Raw genomic sequence first — 14218 nt, forward strand, 5'->3', positions numbered from 1 at the left:
TCCAAATAGAATTCAGGGTCGTATCTTTAGCAAGGCAATTTACCTTTAAAATTTGAATTAAGCAACTAACACTTAATATTAAAAATGGCTATTTCGTCGAAAGGAAAGACTGAATGCTGCATTTGCGACACATTAAAACAATCATACTTCGAGAGCATCTGTTTTGGTGAATACGTAAGCTTAGCTTAGAAGATATGAGTATCTTCATTGGCTATAATCAAATACTAAAATGGCTGTTTTATTACCTAACTCATAAGTCATCCGCGTTTGTTACTGAATTTTGTTCTTATTGATTTTTTTTTTGTAATTTATCCTTTTTGATAATTATCGTAACTTCTACGACGAGTTACCCCAAGGGTAAACACTAGAACAGTTGGATGATAGCATGGAATCACCCTATTGAAATTTCGGGCGCTGGTACCTATTCGATCCGACTTCGTTACCTATGATATTCTTAATAAACACCGTCAAATTGATGAGAGTAAGGCGGTAAAGATCTACTGCTATTGTATTATTGATTGTCGAAGTGAGATAGGTTCATTCAAATATCAATTCAGCATATCTTTCAACGCTACTTCACCATACGCTATTACTACCTTTACAATAAGAATCCCTAACAAGCCGCGTGCGCATACAGTGAAGCCTGCGGGGCAATAGCGACTAGTCAATAATCAGTAGCTAAAGCTATTGCAGCCTAGAGAAAGCGAGAACACCTGAGGCATGCTTTTAAATAGGTATATTGCTTATACAAAGTCATAGATAACTATACAGCCGAATCTCCTATTCTGTTACTGTAGCATCCGAGTAAGTTGTAGGCTTGAGTGAATCAACTACTCGTTAAGATATATGACTTTACCCCCCCCCCCCCATAAGCACTTCCTTCCGCTATGTCCATTCTTTTACCGTACACCCCCCTCCGGAAGGGACGCAGTCGGTTACACGCTTGTCAGAGATGAATGACTCAAGAACAATGTGGCGTCAGCTGCGATCATCACTACTTAACCAGCAGCGTTTTTGATGAAGGCAAGGCCAAAGCGTGAATATCCTAATTCATTTCTGGGTGCAGAAATAAATCAGAATACGCCTTGAACCGTCTCGGATCATACCGGGAGCGACCGTCAACATTAGCATCGCATATTCGCGAACGCCATTCGGGATAGTTGTTCCGTCGTAACTTCTCTTTCTGAGCGACAAGACTAAATCCAAAGAGGCTAAGTGTAAACACTATTGCCAACTGAGAGGATGATTAAGTTCTGTATGTCTTCCGGGGCGCTTGGCACAGATTCAAGTACAGGTCCGCCTTTGTCAAACTCTGTTTAGCCGCTGCCAACCCGGCTCCGCTACAGAAGTACAGAAGGTTATGGGAACTTGGACATCGCGAACGCTAGCAGAAATTGTCGTGCCGGCAGCATCTGTCTGTTGTCATTCGCGATGAATTAATTAGCGACCACTACATCACGTTCAGATTAAACAAACGACGACAGGGAGGAAAAGGAAGGCAAGATGGCTGCAGTGTGTTATTTTTATTCTTGCTTTTTGTGGCCGCACAAGCAAAAGTGATCGAATAGCCCTGGCCTATACCGTGCTATTAGATTGTTTCTTTTACATAGATTCTATTGTATACAATTGCTGGGGCAAGGCATATGCGGCCGTACGGTAGGCCTTACTTCACCTTGCAACGGTTTTCCCATTACACGCAGTGTTGCATCTTGCGCGACGAATTTTCGAAGTCTCTTTGAAGTCTGCCAGCAAAGAAAAGTATGCCCTTGTTAATGGGAATGACGTCAGCATTAAGCGATAGAACACAAACTTCCTGGCAGCACATAGCAAATCGCTAGGCAGCAAATTATTGTCAAACTTGATAGATTTTCAACCACTTCTTCCTAGACCCTAATAACTAGTAACGTTTAGCTTTCTAATCAATACTGCAGTATCCTCGAATGTGTTTATTATACGCACGCACTCTGAACAAGCGCCTTTGTTGCGAAAATTCCCTTGTCCACGTTACTTACTGCCGTTCTCTGAAACCGATTTGGTTTTTCCAAGCCCTAGAACGAGCTTCCGTTCGCTGAAACTCGAGTCGAACCAGTGGATGATGTTTAATCAAGGAACGATCACGGTTTCTGTCATCGTTTGTAGATCGCGCCCGACGATTTAGCTGGTAGCTACCTCGATTAGAGTGAGTCAGTCTTCCGTTGCCTCGAATATATCGTCTATATATATATATAAGCTGTTGTTAAGATCCATCATCGCACGAATGTCAAGTGTCATTCGGCTGAGAACTGATAAGCGATTTATGCATGTTATATTTATAGGAGGTATCAGTTTTTTTTGGGAGAGAACATCCATTTTTTTTTTTTGGAAACGCCTGTGACATTGAACTCTTGGGTCTGAGTCAACGAACTGTGTGGAAATTGTGCAATGTCATCCGTGACGTTGAAGTAAGATCTCATATCACGGTAAAGTGAGCGAGTGGCAACGAATTGCGCAAATCTGATAAATTTATGTTGAAGTTTTTAGGACAGGCAATCATCGATCGATCGACGGTAATGCACAGTAGCAAGAGGTCCCTGTCTGAACCAGATCACCGTCAGATCGGAAGCCATTTAAATGATCGATGCTAAATATAATTGTAATATTTTGAATTAAAAAACGATTTTATATTTCAGCTTCAAGTTTAACTTGGAAAGCTTTCGGACCAGGTCACAATGTATCCACCGTACAGAAATAAGCCCCCTGCAAATTTTAAACGCCACGAAGAATATTACTTCACCCATAACTGCTACGTAACATTACAGCACTCGCATACTGTGTATATAGAGACATTTTCAATATTATCGATTTACCCGCTTCTGTTAGAGTGAATAATTATACTTTAGTGTTCTGTGTTTCGGATAATTATAACTCTGAAGTTCGCTGGTTCTCCTAGCAGTCTCTAAACAGCGGAGACAGAACGCTTTACACAGTCACGATCAGTAGCAGCTTCAGCTTACCAACCATTCATAGGGATCTTTATGTATTTTCACATTGTAGTGACAGATGAAGCTAGCGGACTAGAATGCTATGATGACTCAGAGTTGAGGGTCATTTTAATAATAAGCACTTTTTTAATTGCTCTTTTTCGCCGTGGCTGCAAGGGCGGCCTTTTTTGGTGATGGCGGATATTTGCCGATGAGCAGATTTGGAATCAAGTCAGCAAATTGACAGGTAGTGACGTTACTTGAAAAAAGAAAACAAGGGGCCTCAACCCTGTCCGACTCGAAGATAGGCCACTAACTTTCACAAATGCACAGCTGCACTGAAAACAGACGAGCAAGAAAAAAAGGTACATTTGAATGTACTAATAAATCGACAGTTCGTCATAATTCCCCATCTAACGCAAACATTATGTTTTAGTCAGGTTTCCCTAACAGTATATCTGCGTTTATTGTAGCCTACTTGGTTTCTGCAGGACAGAAACGTGGAGAATGCTCGGTAACATATTCTCATTCTGTTCGAAACGAATGTCTTTCAAAAGATAGTGACCAGATAGCTCACTAAACGCAATTAAAACCATCTTTCAATATATTCGTGGCGCTTGTAAACGAGCCTGTTGAACATGGTAATTACAAAAGGACCGGAAGCCTTCAATATAAAGGTCTCTCTTTCCTTTGACCATTCCTGACTCAATTAGTACCTATCGGCAACATCGACAATTTTCGAGATTTCCGCTTTAACGTGAAATTTAGTAAACGATTATCCTACTGGCTGTCATTCTTTTTTCCATTCATTCGTATAAATCTTACGCTCGAATCCGCCAGAGCATCCTCCTAGAGACGACCGTCTGTTTTCCAGACACCGTACCTCGTCCAGAGCCACGGTCTGTTCTTTTGACCAGTTGCTTCATTTTCTTCACCTTCGGAAGAGTCATGGTAAAAGCGGCCTGAGTTCTTCTGCTATCATTATCTTCGTCCAGATGGACTTCACCGCCAGTACCACTTAACTCTTCCTGTCAATCGCAGGACCATTGTAGTCTTGTAGCTGCTTTTTTTCGCTATTTTTTCTTCTCGCGCGCTTCTGCGATTTGCCTACGGTTGTCGACGTCACTAGCCCTGCTCCAAAGCCAGCTACCCGTAAGTATTAGGTATACTAGTAAACCGATTTGTTCGTTTTCGCCATGAGGATTGTCTAGCAATGGCGATGGGGCAGTCGGCTGAGATACAAAACCGTCCGCCGACGTTAGTGACCATCGTTACAGATCAAACTGCTATAGTCCGCGGTATATAGCAGCGCTGTGCCGCTGATGGTAGCAGCGCAATATTTTGTTGATACCCCACTTACGTTGATGTCTGTGCTGTTCTTGCCCGTTCTGCCGTAGGCTTAGTTGTTATAAGAATTTAGCTTGTCCTACCTTACCTTTTGTTGTGTTGTCTTTGCCTTGTATGTGCGTATCTTACCTCTCCTTGTCATCTTTTTTGCCCTCTCCTTCATCCCACCGGTGCTACGGGGGCGAGAAGGTCTCCTGCCCAAGCGATGTGGGGCCTCCGACAATCTGCCCTGGCTTCGTAGCGTGCAAGATTGGGTCGGAAAGACCCGTGGACTGTCTTGCTGATTTGAGTTGTCAGTGTTGAGCAGCTCTACAGGCTGCTGCCATTAGTTTGCGCACTAATGCCATCCACTCGCTATGGTTTTAACCATGTGCTCGCTTATGTGTCTTCAGTAGTGCTCGAGCGCCTGTGTGATTTAGCGTGAATAAGACGAGGTAGCGCAAAGGTAATTCGTTTGTTGGTATAACACTGCGTGAATTGCAATAGCCGTGGAAGTTGTAGCCGAATACAACGGTATAGCCGACCGTACTATAACTGGTTTCCGTTGTCCTGTTGAGATAGGCCTGTTTTTTTCGCCTTTTTCGGACCTAAACGGATCGCGGATTTCCTAAACGTTATCATTATTTTTACTGACGTATTGCAAAGCAGATACTACAAAGGATATCTCTAATTATCTATACTCTATTGGTGTCTTTCCGTTCAGCGGAAAAGTGATTTCGACGACAAGGGAAAGAGTACAAGCCATTGCAGGCTTGGAGTTCGCTCGGGACGTTGTTCTCGCTAGAAGCCGCTACAAGGTGGACTAAAGCTGTTTGTTGGTGTTGTTTCTATTGGAGTCTGTCCTTATCGGTGTTGTTGTTAACGTTGTCGACGGAAACGCTGTCAGACGAAACAGATACAATCTGTACTCAGCAAAGGTAAGCTGACGGAGCCGCGCTGCATAGGTACATACGTAGTACGGGGTGCTATCGCATTTCAGTATTCGACCAGATTGTTACAAGGCTCACAAATGAAGGTCATACATTCAATGAAGGATCTCATATTTAGATAAGTACGTCCCCGCGTAAAGTTCTTAAATTAATCGTCTAATGCTTTACGGCTAGATTTTAATTACTTTTTTTAGTTTTTTAATACATATATATATGTATTAAATATATACATATATATATATATATATATATATATATATAGATTAACTTTTGCCGTGAGTGTGTGGTTACTAAAGTGTGTGTGTGATTAAAATAGTGGTTGCTTCTATTCTTATATGTTTTTCTTGGAACAGAGTTCAGAAATAAGGTTTCAGTTAAAGGGGGTGTTCACAAGTTCCACAAAGGTTCTCGAGTTTATTAAAAGCCTGTAGAATACAAAGACAACTTCTCGTCGAGTCGGTTCTATTCGTTGTAGTTGTGTAGGAAAATGGTGACTCTTCCGCAAAGCGTTAGCCTTCAATAGCTCATGCTCACAGATGTACCTAATGCTAGCTCAAGGAGTTTGTGATACGAAAGGATTGTCTCACTTTATTCAAACGGCTGCGAATACGTTGATGAGTGACTTAAAGTTCAAACACTTCAATTATGCTCTGATCATATCTCATTTATGTTCGAGCGGTGGCAAAAACGCTCGAAGGGCAGACGATGTCTAATTAACAGTAAGATAGAAGAAAAGATATGCACGAAAATAATCCTGTGAATCAATTAGATGTCTGAATCCTCGTATTAATACAAAGCCAACCTACCAAAGTAAGGGAGTTTAAGGTGGCTCAAGTTTGAAACGGGGCTAGCCTTCTGAAGGAACACTGAATGGATGTAAACCTTAGAGCATTCATTCACTCGGATCTCTGGCGCTGAACATAATGGCTAGCCTGGTGACAGCGTTGCCTTTTTTTTTACATACGAAGGGAGTTAAAATTGTCTGCATTTTTGATCATTTTCGAGCAGGCTGCAGAAGCTGGTCTTTCCAGCTTCTATGTAGCTCTATGTAAGGGACGATACTGGATCTCACTCACGCCTTAGGTTTCAACAGTGTTTACGTTAGACCCTTATACTAGATTAAATCTGCCTTCAACGGACGAACGTTGAGCGTAAGCATGACGTTCATCGATGTTAGATCTGTTTTTCGTTTATATACCAATTACCACTCTAGAGTAACGAATCTAGATTCCATTACCATGGTCACATAGCCGAATGAACTATAGATCTGCCTGCCTGCCTGCCTGCCTGCCTGTCGATTAATACAAAACTCTAGAAAATCAATTGGGTTAATTCATGCTTGTTCACTTGTTGTTGTTGTTGTTATTATTGTTGTCGTCGTCGATGATGATGATGATGATGATGATGAGAATGCTCCCACTGAAATTAGACATTAGTAGGGTAGCTGCGTTGAAGGAATGGTGCGTTTAGTGACTTCTCTCTCCTTTCGCAGATGATGAAGTATTGCGTTCGCACTTCTAGTCTGCTATTGCCCTTTCCGGTGCCGGTAGATGCCGCGCAGGTGACTGGCGCTACATATTGTTGTTAGTTGTCGAAGGCACACACGCGCCAGCCGATTTTATACATTTCGCTATATAGCGACAACGCGTGCTATTTAAGGTATATGTGTGAACTCGACAAGAAACAAGCAGGGGAACGCGAGTGGGAACAGTTAGTTGTGTCCGGTATCGGTGGAAGATGAAAAGAAACCGTTACGCAATCTTTATTTGACGATAGTTTTCATCTTGATCCATCATCCCCACCGCTGTTGGCATCGTCGATGGGCGCCGGAATATGAAATCTCTCCGCTCACGATCTAAAACCGCTGGCCGGCAAAAGCAAGATCTAGAAATTCATCTTTTTTCAATCTAGCTATTACAGTATGTAGAATAATGAATTAGTAAAATTAGCGTTCTACTTTACATGCGGATAAGCTGCCTTTCTTCTCCTGACCTGGTAACTTTTGCCATTTCATTCATTTGACGCTATATAAATCATAAACGACAGAGACATTTAGAAAAGAATCGATCTCTATTATGCTGTTGCGGACATCATTTAATTTTCGATGATACCGTGATTGGTGGTTTGTGTAAAGGAAGGAGCGTAGTCAGTGAATTATCTTTATCAAGAATATATGTTTATCTTGTAATTTTTTATCAAGAAGGTACAACAATACTGACACATGTGATGTTCTTTCACGAAAATATAGCAGAGGATACTGACAGTAAAAATCGATAGCAACAACAGATATCATAGGTCCATCGGCTGAACGATCATCAGTCAGTGGGATTATCCAATAATCGGATTGCTAGCATTCTGAAAATAAAGCATAGAAAAAATCACGAAGCAGGAGAAAAACAGGCCTATTCAAATACGTGTCTACCATTTCATAGTATTCGCAGACACGTATACGAATGCTTTTAGCTTTGCACCTTTAGGGCAAAGGGCAACCAACTGCGTTTTCAAGTCAAGTTGCGGGAATCGCAATAGCTCCGAATGTTTTCTAGAGCGAATGCTTCATCTTGGAAGGTAACAGCTTTGATAAGTTGTGACCATAGGTGACAAGATATTTGTGCGGTGTTTTGAGGCACCTTTTTTGTTTTGCCACAACAAACGAGCTGGGCGTGCGTGTCTGTGTGGTCGGAATTTTCCCTAACGTAGTATGCAGCAATGCTGCCATTACTAGAGTCTGTTAATGACCACCGAACGTCTACAACGTTAGTGTATACTCGTCAAGTGAATCCTCCATATAATCTTTCTGGTACTTACGCCTCCTCGATGCTTTGTGGCTTCCGCATGCTATCCACAGTTATTGAAACCTTAGCCATTCTGATGCTACCTGGCAACATCTTTTTACAATGGGCTCGCTTAAATTGTTTTTTCTGAAAGGCTCATATATGTACATCTCTATCTTATTGGAAGCATGCTATTATTCCATGTATACGCTAACGTATCGATACGAAAAAAAAAAAAAAAAAAGATAAAAATAGGTCTATTCAAAAATGTTTCTCTCAAAAAGCATTTTACCCAGAGTGGGGAACCACTTACGAAGGTAGAGCTCTAAATCCTCGCATTAACAAGCCATGAGCCCAGTGAAGCCGTCGCTTTCGTCTACAGGTGTAAAGGAAATCATCTATATGTACACTTTCGTCTGTATACAGACCGTTGGCTATGTGTGTCATTTGTCTGCTTTGCACAACAGCCCAGCAACGGTTAAGATATGTCTGGTCAGTACTAGCCGCTTCGATTAAGTGCACGAACCTCATCTATGTCAGATGTAACAGCGGTGCAGCCAAGGTTCCCAATGGTGGCCGGGTACAAGGTGAATGATAATTGTTTCTTCTGCGGTGAAATTTATTTATTTCGGCTACCCACAGTATTTCGTAGTACTTCAACGTCACTGACGTTAGCGTATGACATAATCCTTCTTCATGACAGAGATGATTTAATTATTTGTGCTCAGCAAATAGCTGGACTCGCAATGTATCCTTGATACGGTGCCTGAGTGAATGCAACAGTCTTCCTACTAGTTAATGATTTGAATTAGCGAGCCAATTAGTAAGTGTATGATGAAGATTTATACGGTGAAACGTTTTACAAAAGCAATTGTCTATTACTAGTGCCAGTCGACGATTTTGATGTCAAGCCCTACAAATTTTGCCTCTGGATAAATTATATTTGGTCTTCCCTTAGAATTCGACTTGCCCTGGAACACTTACCACTGCAACCGTGTTAATAGATGAAGGTGATTTAATGGCACGACATTTTTCTCATAATAAATAGCCGGCTGATCTGTTCGGCTTGGAGTTGTTTTTTTTTTTTGACCAAATGTTACTATGATTCGTATTTTGAATTTATTTATCATCGGGACATGTGCAGTATGCGTTAGCTTTAAAGGGCAGTTCGCTACAGCCTAGGCACCGATCAATCATGCCTGATATTTACTGTCGGTGCAGCCGTTTCAAAGCTCTATTTTGGATTTATCATTTGCATGAGACTACATGTGTCTGTATCTGATCAGATACGCGGTTTACATACGCTAATTGAAGCGAGCAGATCGATCGGACTTCGCCAAACAAAGCTGGACATCATTGCTAGAAATAAGAGCGTACTGTGAAACGACTAATTATATCACGGCGCTCGCTTAATCACAGAGCTTTTTACTAAGTCGTCAATGATAAACGCTGTGCGGGTAGTATTTGGCCGTATCCCGAGACGTCCTCGTAGCTGAACATCTGACGGGGATCGCCCCGCGGGCTGATTGCAATTGAATGCTGATACATTGCCGGGTAGATTTGAATATAAAAAAGTGATCGCAAGGTCATCACGTCGGAGGACGTATGCAATTGATAAAGCCGATTATGGGGTATTGTTATAATGGGGTATACGCAAAGACAAAAGAAGAAAAACAATTATACACCGTCTACTTATTTTTGACAGCCTTTCTGCTGTAGGAGATAGGTGATATTCGCAGACAGACAGATAAATAGGCCGACGTAAGGGCGTGCACAAACATGATATTATAACACTATCTTATCCGACGTAATGAGCAGTGCCAAATGCGCTAGACTCAAAGGCGCTTGGCGGATAGGCAAAAACATTCCATTTATTTAAGGAACCCTGTATTTTAAACACATGTACATTGCTGCCAGCCGAAACCAACAACAATGAGTATGCATTTATGTTCCGAAATGCGCGCATGCGATGTCTGTCTATTTATTCAGCCAAAAACTGAAACGTGTAATACATTTGGGCCGATATTTTTTATGGAGACTGATTAGGTTCTGTGTTAGCGATTAGCGTAGCTGGGCGCGGTAGCCATCGCAACCTTTTGCTCACCAAATGGGCCAACAGAGAAGTTCTGGTAGGACCCAGATTATTAGGTCTGCTTGGCCCACTCGAATATCCGACGGTTTTCCTATAAACGCTTGCTACGATGAGAAACCTTAGTAATAATAGTAGTATGCTAGAAAAAGTAAGTACGAGTTAGAGTTTCCACTAGGCTTTTTCCTACTGAAATGAAGCCGGTCATCGATTTATCTCTGGCAACCAGAGGAAGCGCAGAACACCTAATTTTGAAAATCGAAACATCATTATCACGTCTGTTCGAAGTACGGCTTAGTCCTTTTTGAGACGCTCATGACACACGGATATCTTCGACGAGGATGGAAGAAGGGCTCTAACAGAGATAAAAATAAGTATTATAAGTTATATGACAGTTCGATCTGTCTGGGCACTGCTATCTGACCCGTAAGATAAATTGCACATTATTTTACTCGGTTAACCCAGACGAGTAGACAGGTTAATGAATAATGTTTGCCAGGTACATGTTCCTAGCACCCTTATCAAGGCAAATATTGACATTATTCGCAGCTACTGTTGTTGTTGTTGTTGTTGTTGTCCTATGTGCAGCTAATTGAGGTCCTGATATCGCCAACTCATTGCTATTCTATAGATTTCGCCTTGAAACCTAAAAGGCTGCGACAGATAGTGTCACGTACCGTTCGGCACGTATCCTCAGACTATTTGCCTCAACGTATGCTGTACTGATAGATACCACGTAATTATTCTATCAACAATAACAAATCCATCGATTGTTGATATTACGTATAGCGTATCTGCTGACGTTGTGGGAAACTGGCTTCCCCGTCCGTGTCGCACGGCCACATTCATGGAGGCAAAACGCTTACAGGGGTGCCGTATCACCAGTTGTTGTTTTCTTAACCATTATCTGGCCCTTCTTGAAATCACAATGCTGTAGTATACAAGTAATAGAACATCGAGGGAAGAAACAATGTTAACTAATGATATGCACTCTGGTTCCAAGTGGTGTACAAATCTGTAAACTTAGGCAAACAAAAGGAGACAGGTAGATTTTAACACGTGAAGCATACGTACATGGTCATTGGCGGCAGCTACATTTCAACCCACATCATGATGACGGTAAGATATAGCGTGTTGAAGCATTAAGCTGATATCTTGCAGTGCCTGGTAGAATTATAAGATATCTATTAAAAATTTAACGTCTGCTTTCTTGGCGCTTCTCTTCTCGAAGCCGTCCTCAACGGTGCTGATTAGCGCACTACGTGGTGCTCATGGTCGCCATGAAGGGAGACGCGGCAAAAACAGACAGCATCCGACGGTGCAGCGAGAAACAGCCAAACAGTGAGAATTATGCTTAAAAAATATACCAGAAATAATTTCTCCCGTCTGCAGGCAATCTGTTAGCTCATTCATGTGATTTTTCTTGGGGTCATGTATTGAGTCGCTGAAATGAAATGAATTTACCACGGTTGACGCCGGCTTTCCGTGGAGCAGGAACGCCTGCAGCACCATAACAACAACCTATTTTGAATAATGAATGACTCGAATATGTTCGGCCATCGTATCTATTTGCATGCATATCAATTGTTAAATACTTCTTTCAACCAATTTATATATCTGTTTATTACTGATGCCTTATCGTGCCATGCACTCCCTAATGCTTGCCCTGTTTGATTTCTGCCTGAGATGAGATAACGGTTTTGGCGGATATCCAAATTTGAGCTGGACCGCTAGCTAGCGAGCAACGTCTATGTGTTTGTAGTGTTTGATCTGGCGGCAATTTCGTTTGCCAGGATTCAACGTTCTGTTGTTCGCCGGACTTTCCTTCGCCAGCCGACTCTGCCGAGCTGCCAAGCACAGTTCGGCGGGGGGGGGGGGGTCCGCTGGGGGTGTTGCTGATGGCAGCGGCAACCGCATGGTTACGGCAGCTAATGCCTGTTTACTGCAGGCGTTTTGCTGCCGGTTGTTATGGTCCATGTTTCACTCTCTCTTGCTGTATATGTGTCTGTCACCGCTCCCAGTTAATACTACGTCAGATCTATGGCATTGGTGGTAATGGGGCGACGGCGGTCGCTGCTGTCATAAATGACTGCATCGGCTCCCAAGGCGGGTTTAACGCAAAAGGCGGGCAGATGAAAAACGAAAAAGTAAAAAAAGAAGCTACTGATAGTGCCTGTCGCCTAGAAGGAAAGAAATGCCGAAGTCTGGCTGAGTTACTGCTGGGTAGCTGGCTGGTGAAACTTCGTCAGCGCTGCCATTTTCGACGTTCTGCTACTGAGACTGTTCCACAACGAGAAGCAGTCGACGGGGTGTATAACAACAACAGCCATGACGACGATGACTTAGCCATAGGTCGCATGCAACACAATGTCGGAAGATAGCAGTGACTTCTGCCAAACCGGTGACACCGCTAGTAGCAGTTTTGCCTCCGCCAATGCTGCAGCTGCGGCTCTTGCCGGTCAAGCTATTTCTCCGGATATGGCCACCGTTATTTTCTTACTCCCCTTTTTGGTTTCTATGGTTCATTTGAGATACGGTGCATACCTATACGTACGTGGACCGGTTGAGCGGGGCAGCCCAGGCGATCTAGCCATAAGAACTAGTTCACCTTGATCTCGGTTAGCGCCCTATCTGTCGTCGCTTTCGCGATGACGAGATCACCAATTATTATTTACAGTTCCTATCGCTACCAGGCGTTTACGCAACAATCGAGCTGGTCAGATTCTGTGACTGCCTCATACCTTGTTCTAGTGACACAATGGATTTATAATAAAAACATGTATAACACACCACCAAGTAAGAACATCCAGCCGGTATTTTCCAGGTAGAAATAACTTGACAAGAGAATGAGACAGAGATGGGAGAATAGAGTCAACGATTTTCTACGATGTGGCAAGGCGATGTTGGAACCGCCGTTCAGGAACGGTGTAGTTTTTGAAACAGCAGCTGTCAGCATATAATAATATGATTATATGCTATTACATTTAAGAGTGGAAGTGATTGTAGCGTTTATCTAGCCGGCTGCTTGACAACTGTTTTGGTACCCGCAGACTTGATCAGCGCACCAACATCAGCCGGCAGGGTTAAAGGACGTTATTCAAGTAGAAATTTCAGTACGTTTTTGAAGGAGTTTAGCAGATACCATTTGATCAAATATTATAATAATAATAATAATAATAATAATATGGTGCTAGAATTGTTATAATTAGGTGCTTACGGCATCACTTCAGAAACGATTCGTTGTTGAGCCTATTGAAGGGGTTGCAGTAGGCTTGGACCTGTATTGTGGCCGAAGCTTGTCTTTCAAAAGGGATATTCATAATGCTAAGACGTCCTCGGTACCTTGCCTGAGCATGCTATGATTAGCTATCAGCCGATTATTGGAATGCTGATCTAGACATATTGGATTATATCGCACCTGTTAAGCTCAAGTACAAATGATCGCAATTTCGTTGACTTTTCTTCAGACTGACATATTTTTTTTGTTGGTTATGTGTTTATTTTAGTCAAAGAACTCAACGTTTGTATATATATTTGTGATTCAACAATAGAAACAATGTGGTAAATATGCGTGTTCGATCATTCCTCGAACTGAATCAGATCGATATGCCGATGACTATGCCTGTTACTAATTACATCATATTGAGACTATCCGCTTTCCTCTGTACGACGCCAAAGTTGCGCACTGAAAATTGTAGGCCAGTTTTCACAAACGGTACGGAAATGGGTCACCCGTAGTAAAGGTAAGGGTTAAGGCTGTCACTAGCTGAAAACAGCAGTGACATTTTTAAATGGTTTCATTCAGTCTCTTTTGTCGGTTTTGCCCTGTTAATTTATTTCGCCGAAAGCTCAGACTCGCCGTTGGCTTATCGTTTTCTACGAGAATACAGATAACAGCAATAAATCTGTTTAAAATTCCCAAGTACGCTTTGTGGCGTAGTTATCTAGATACGGCAAAGGCGACGAGGAGACCGTGCCTTACCACACCGACACACTCAATCATCTGTAGTTATAATAGTGATAATAAATGATATCGAAAACTGAAATTGCGTTATTATTGCCTGTATTTTGTTATTGAATAACGCCTGTCAGCATCACCACCGTATACTTGCAGTACTA

General features: G+C 42.2%; 1 protein-coding gene across 1 annotated transcript in view; it reads left to right on the forward strand.

Annotated features, from left to right (window-relative positions):
• LOC111250858 (uncharacterized) overlaps positions 1-14218 on the forward strand; it is a 54801-nt gene that overhangs the window by 5400 nt on the left and 35183 nt on the right. The window lies entirely within an intron of this gene.

Source organism: Varroa destructor, unplaced genomic scaffold, assembly GCF_002443255.2.
Source record: "Varroa destructor unplaced genomic scaffold, Vdes_3.0 BEIS01000005.1, whole genome shotgun sequence".
NCBI classification, from domain to species: domain Eukaryota; kingdom Metazoa; phylum Arthropoda; class Arachnida; order Mesostigmata; family Varroidae; genus Varroa; species Varroa destructor.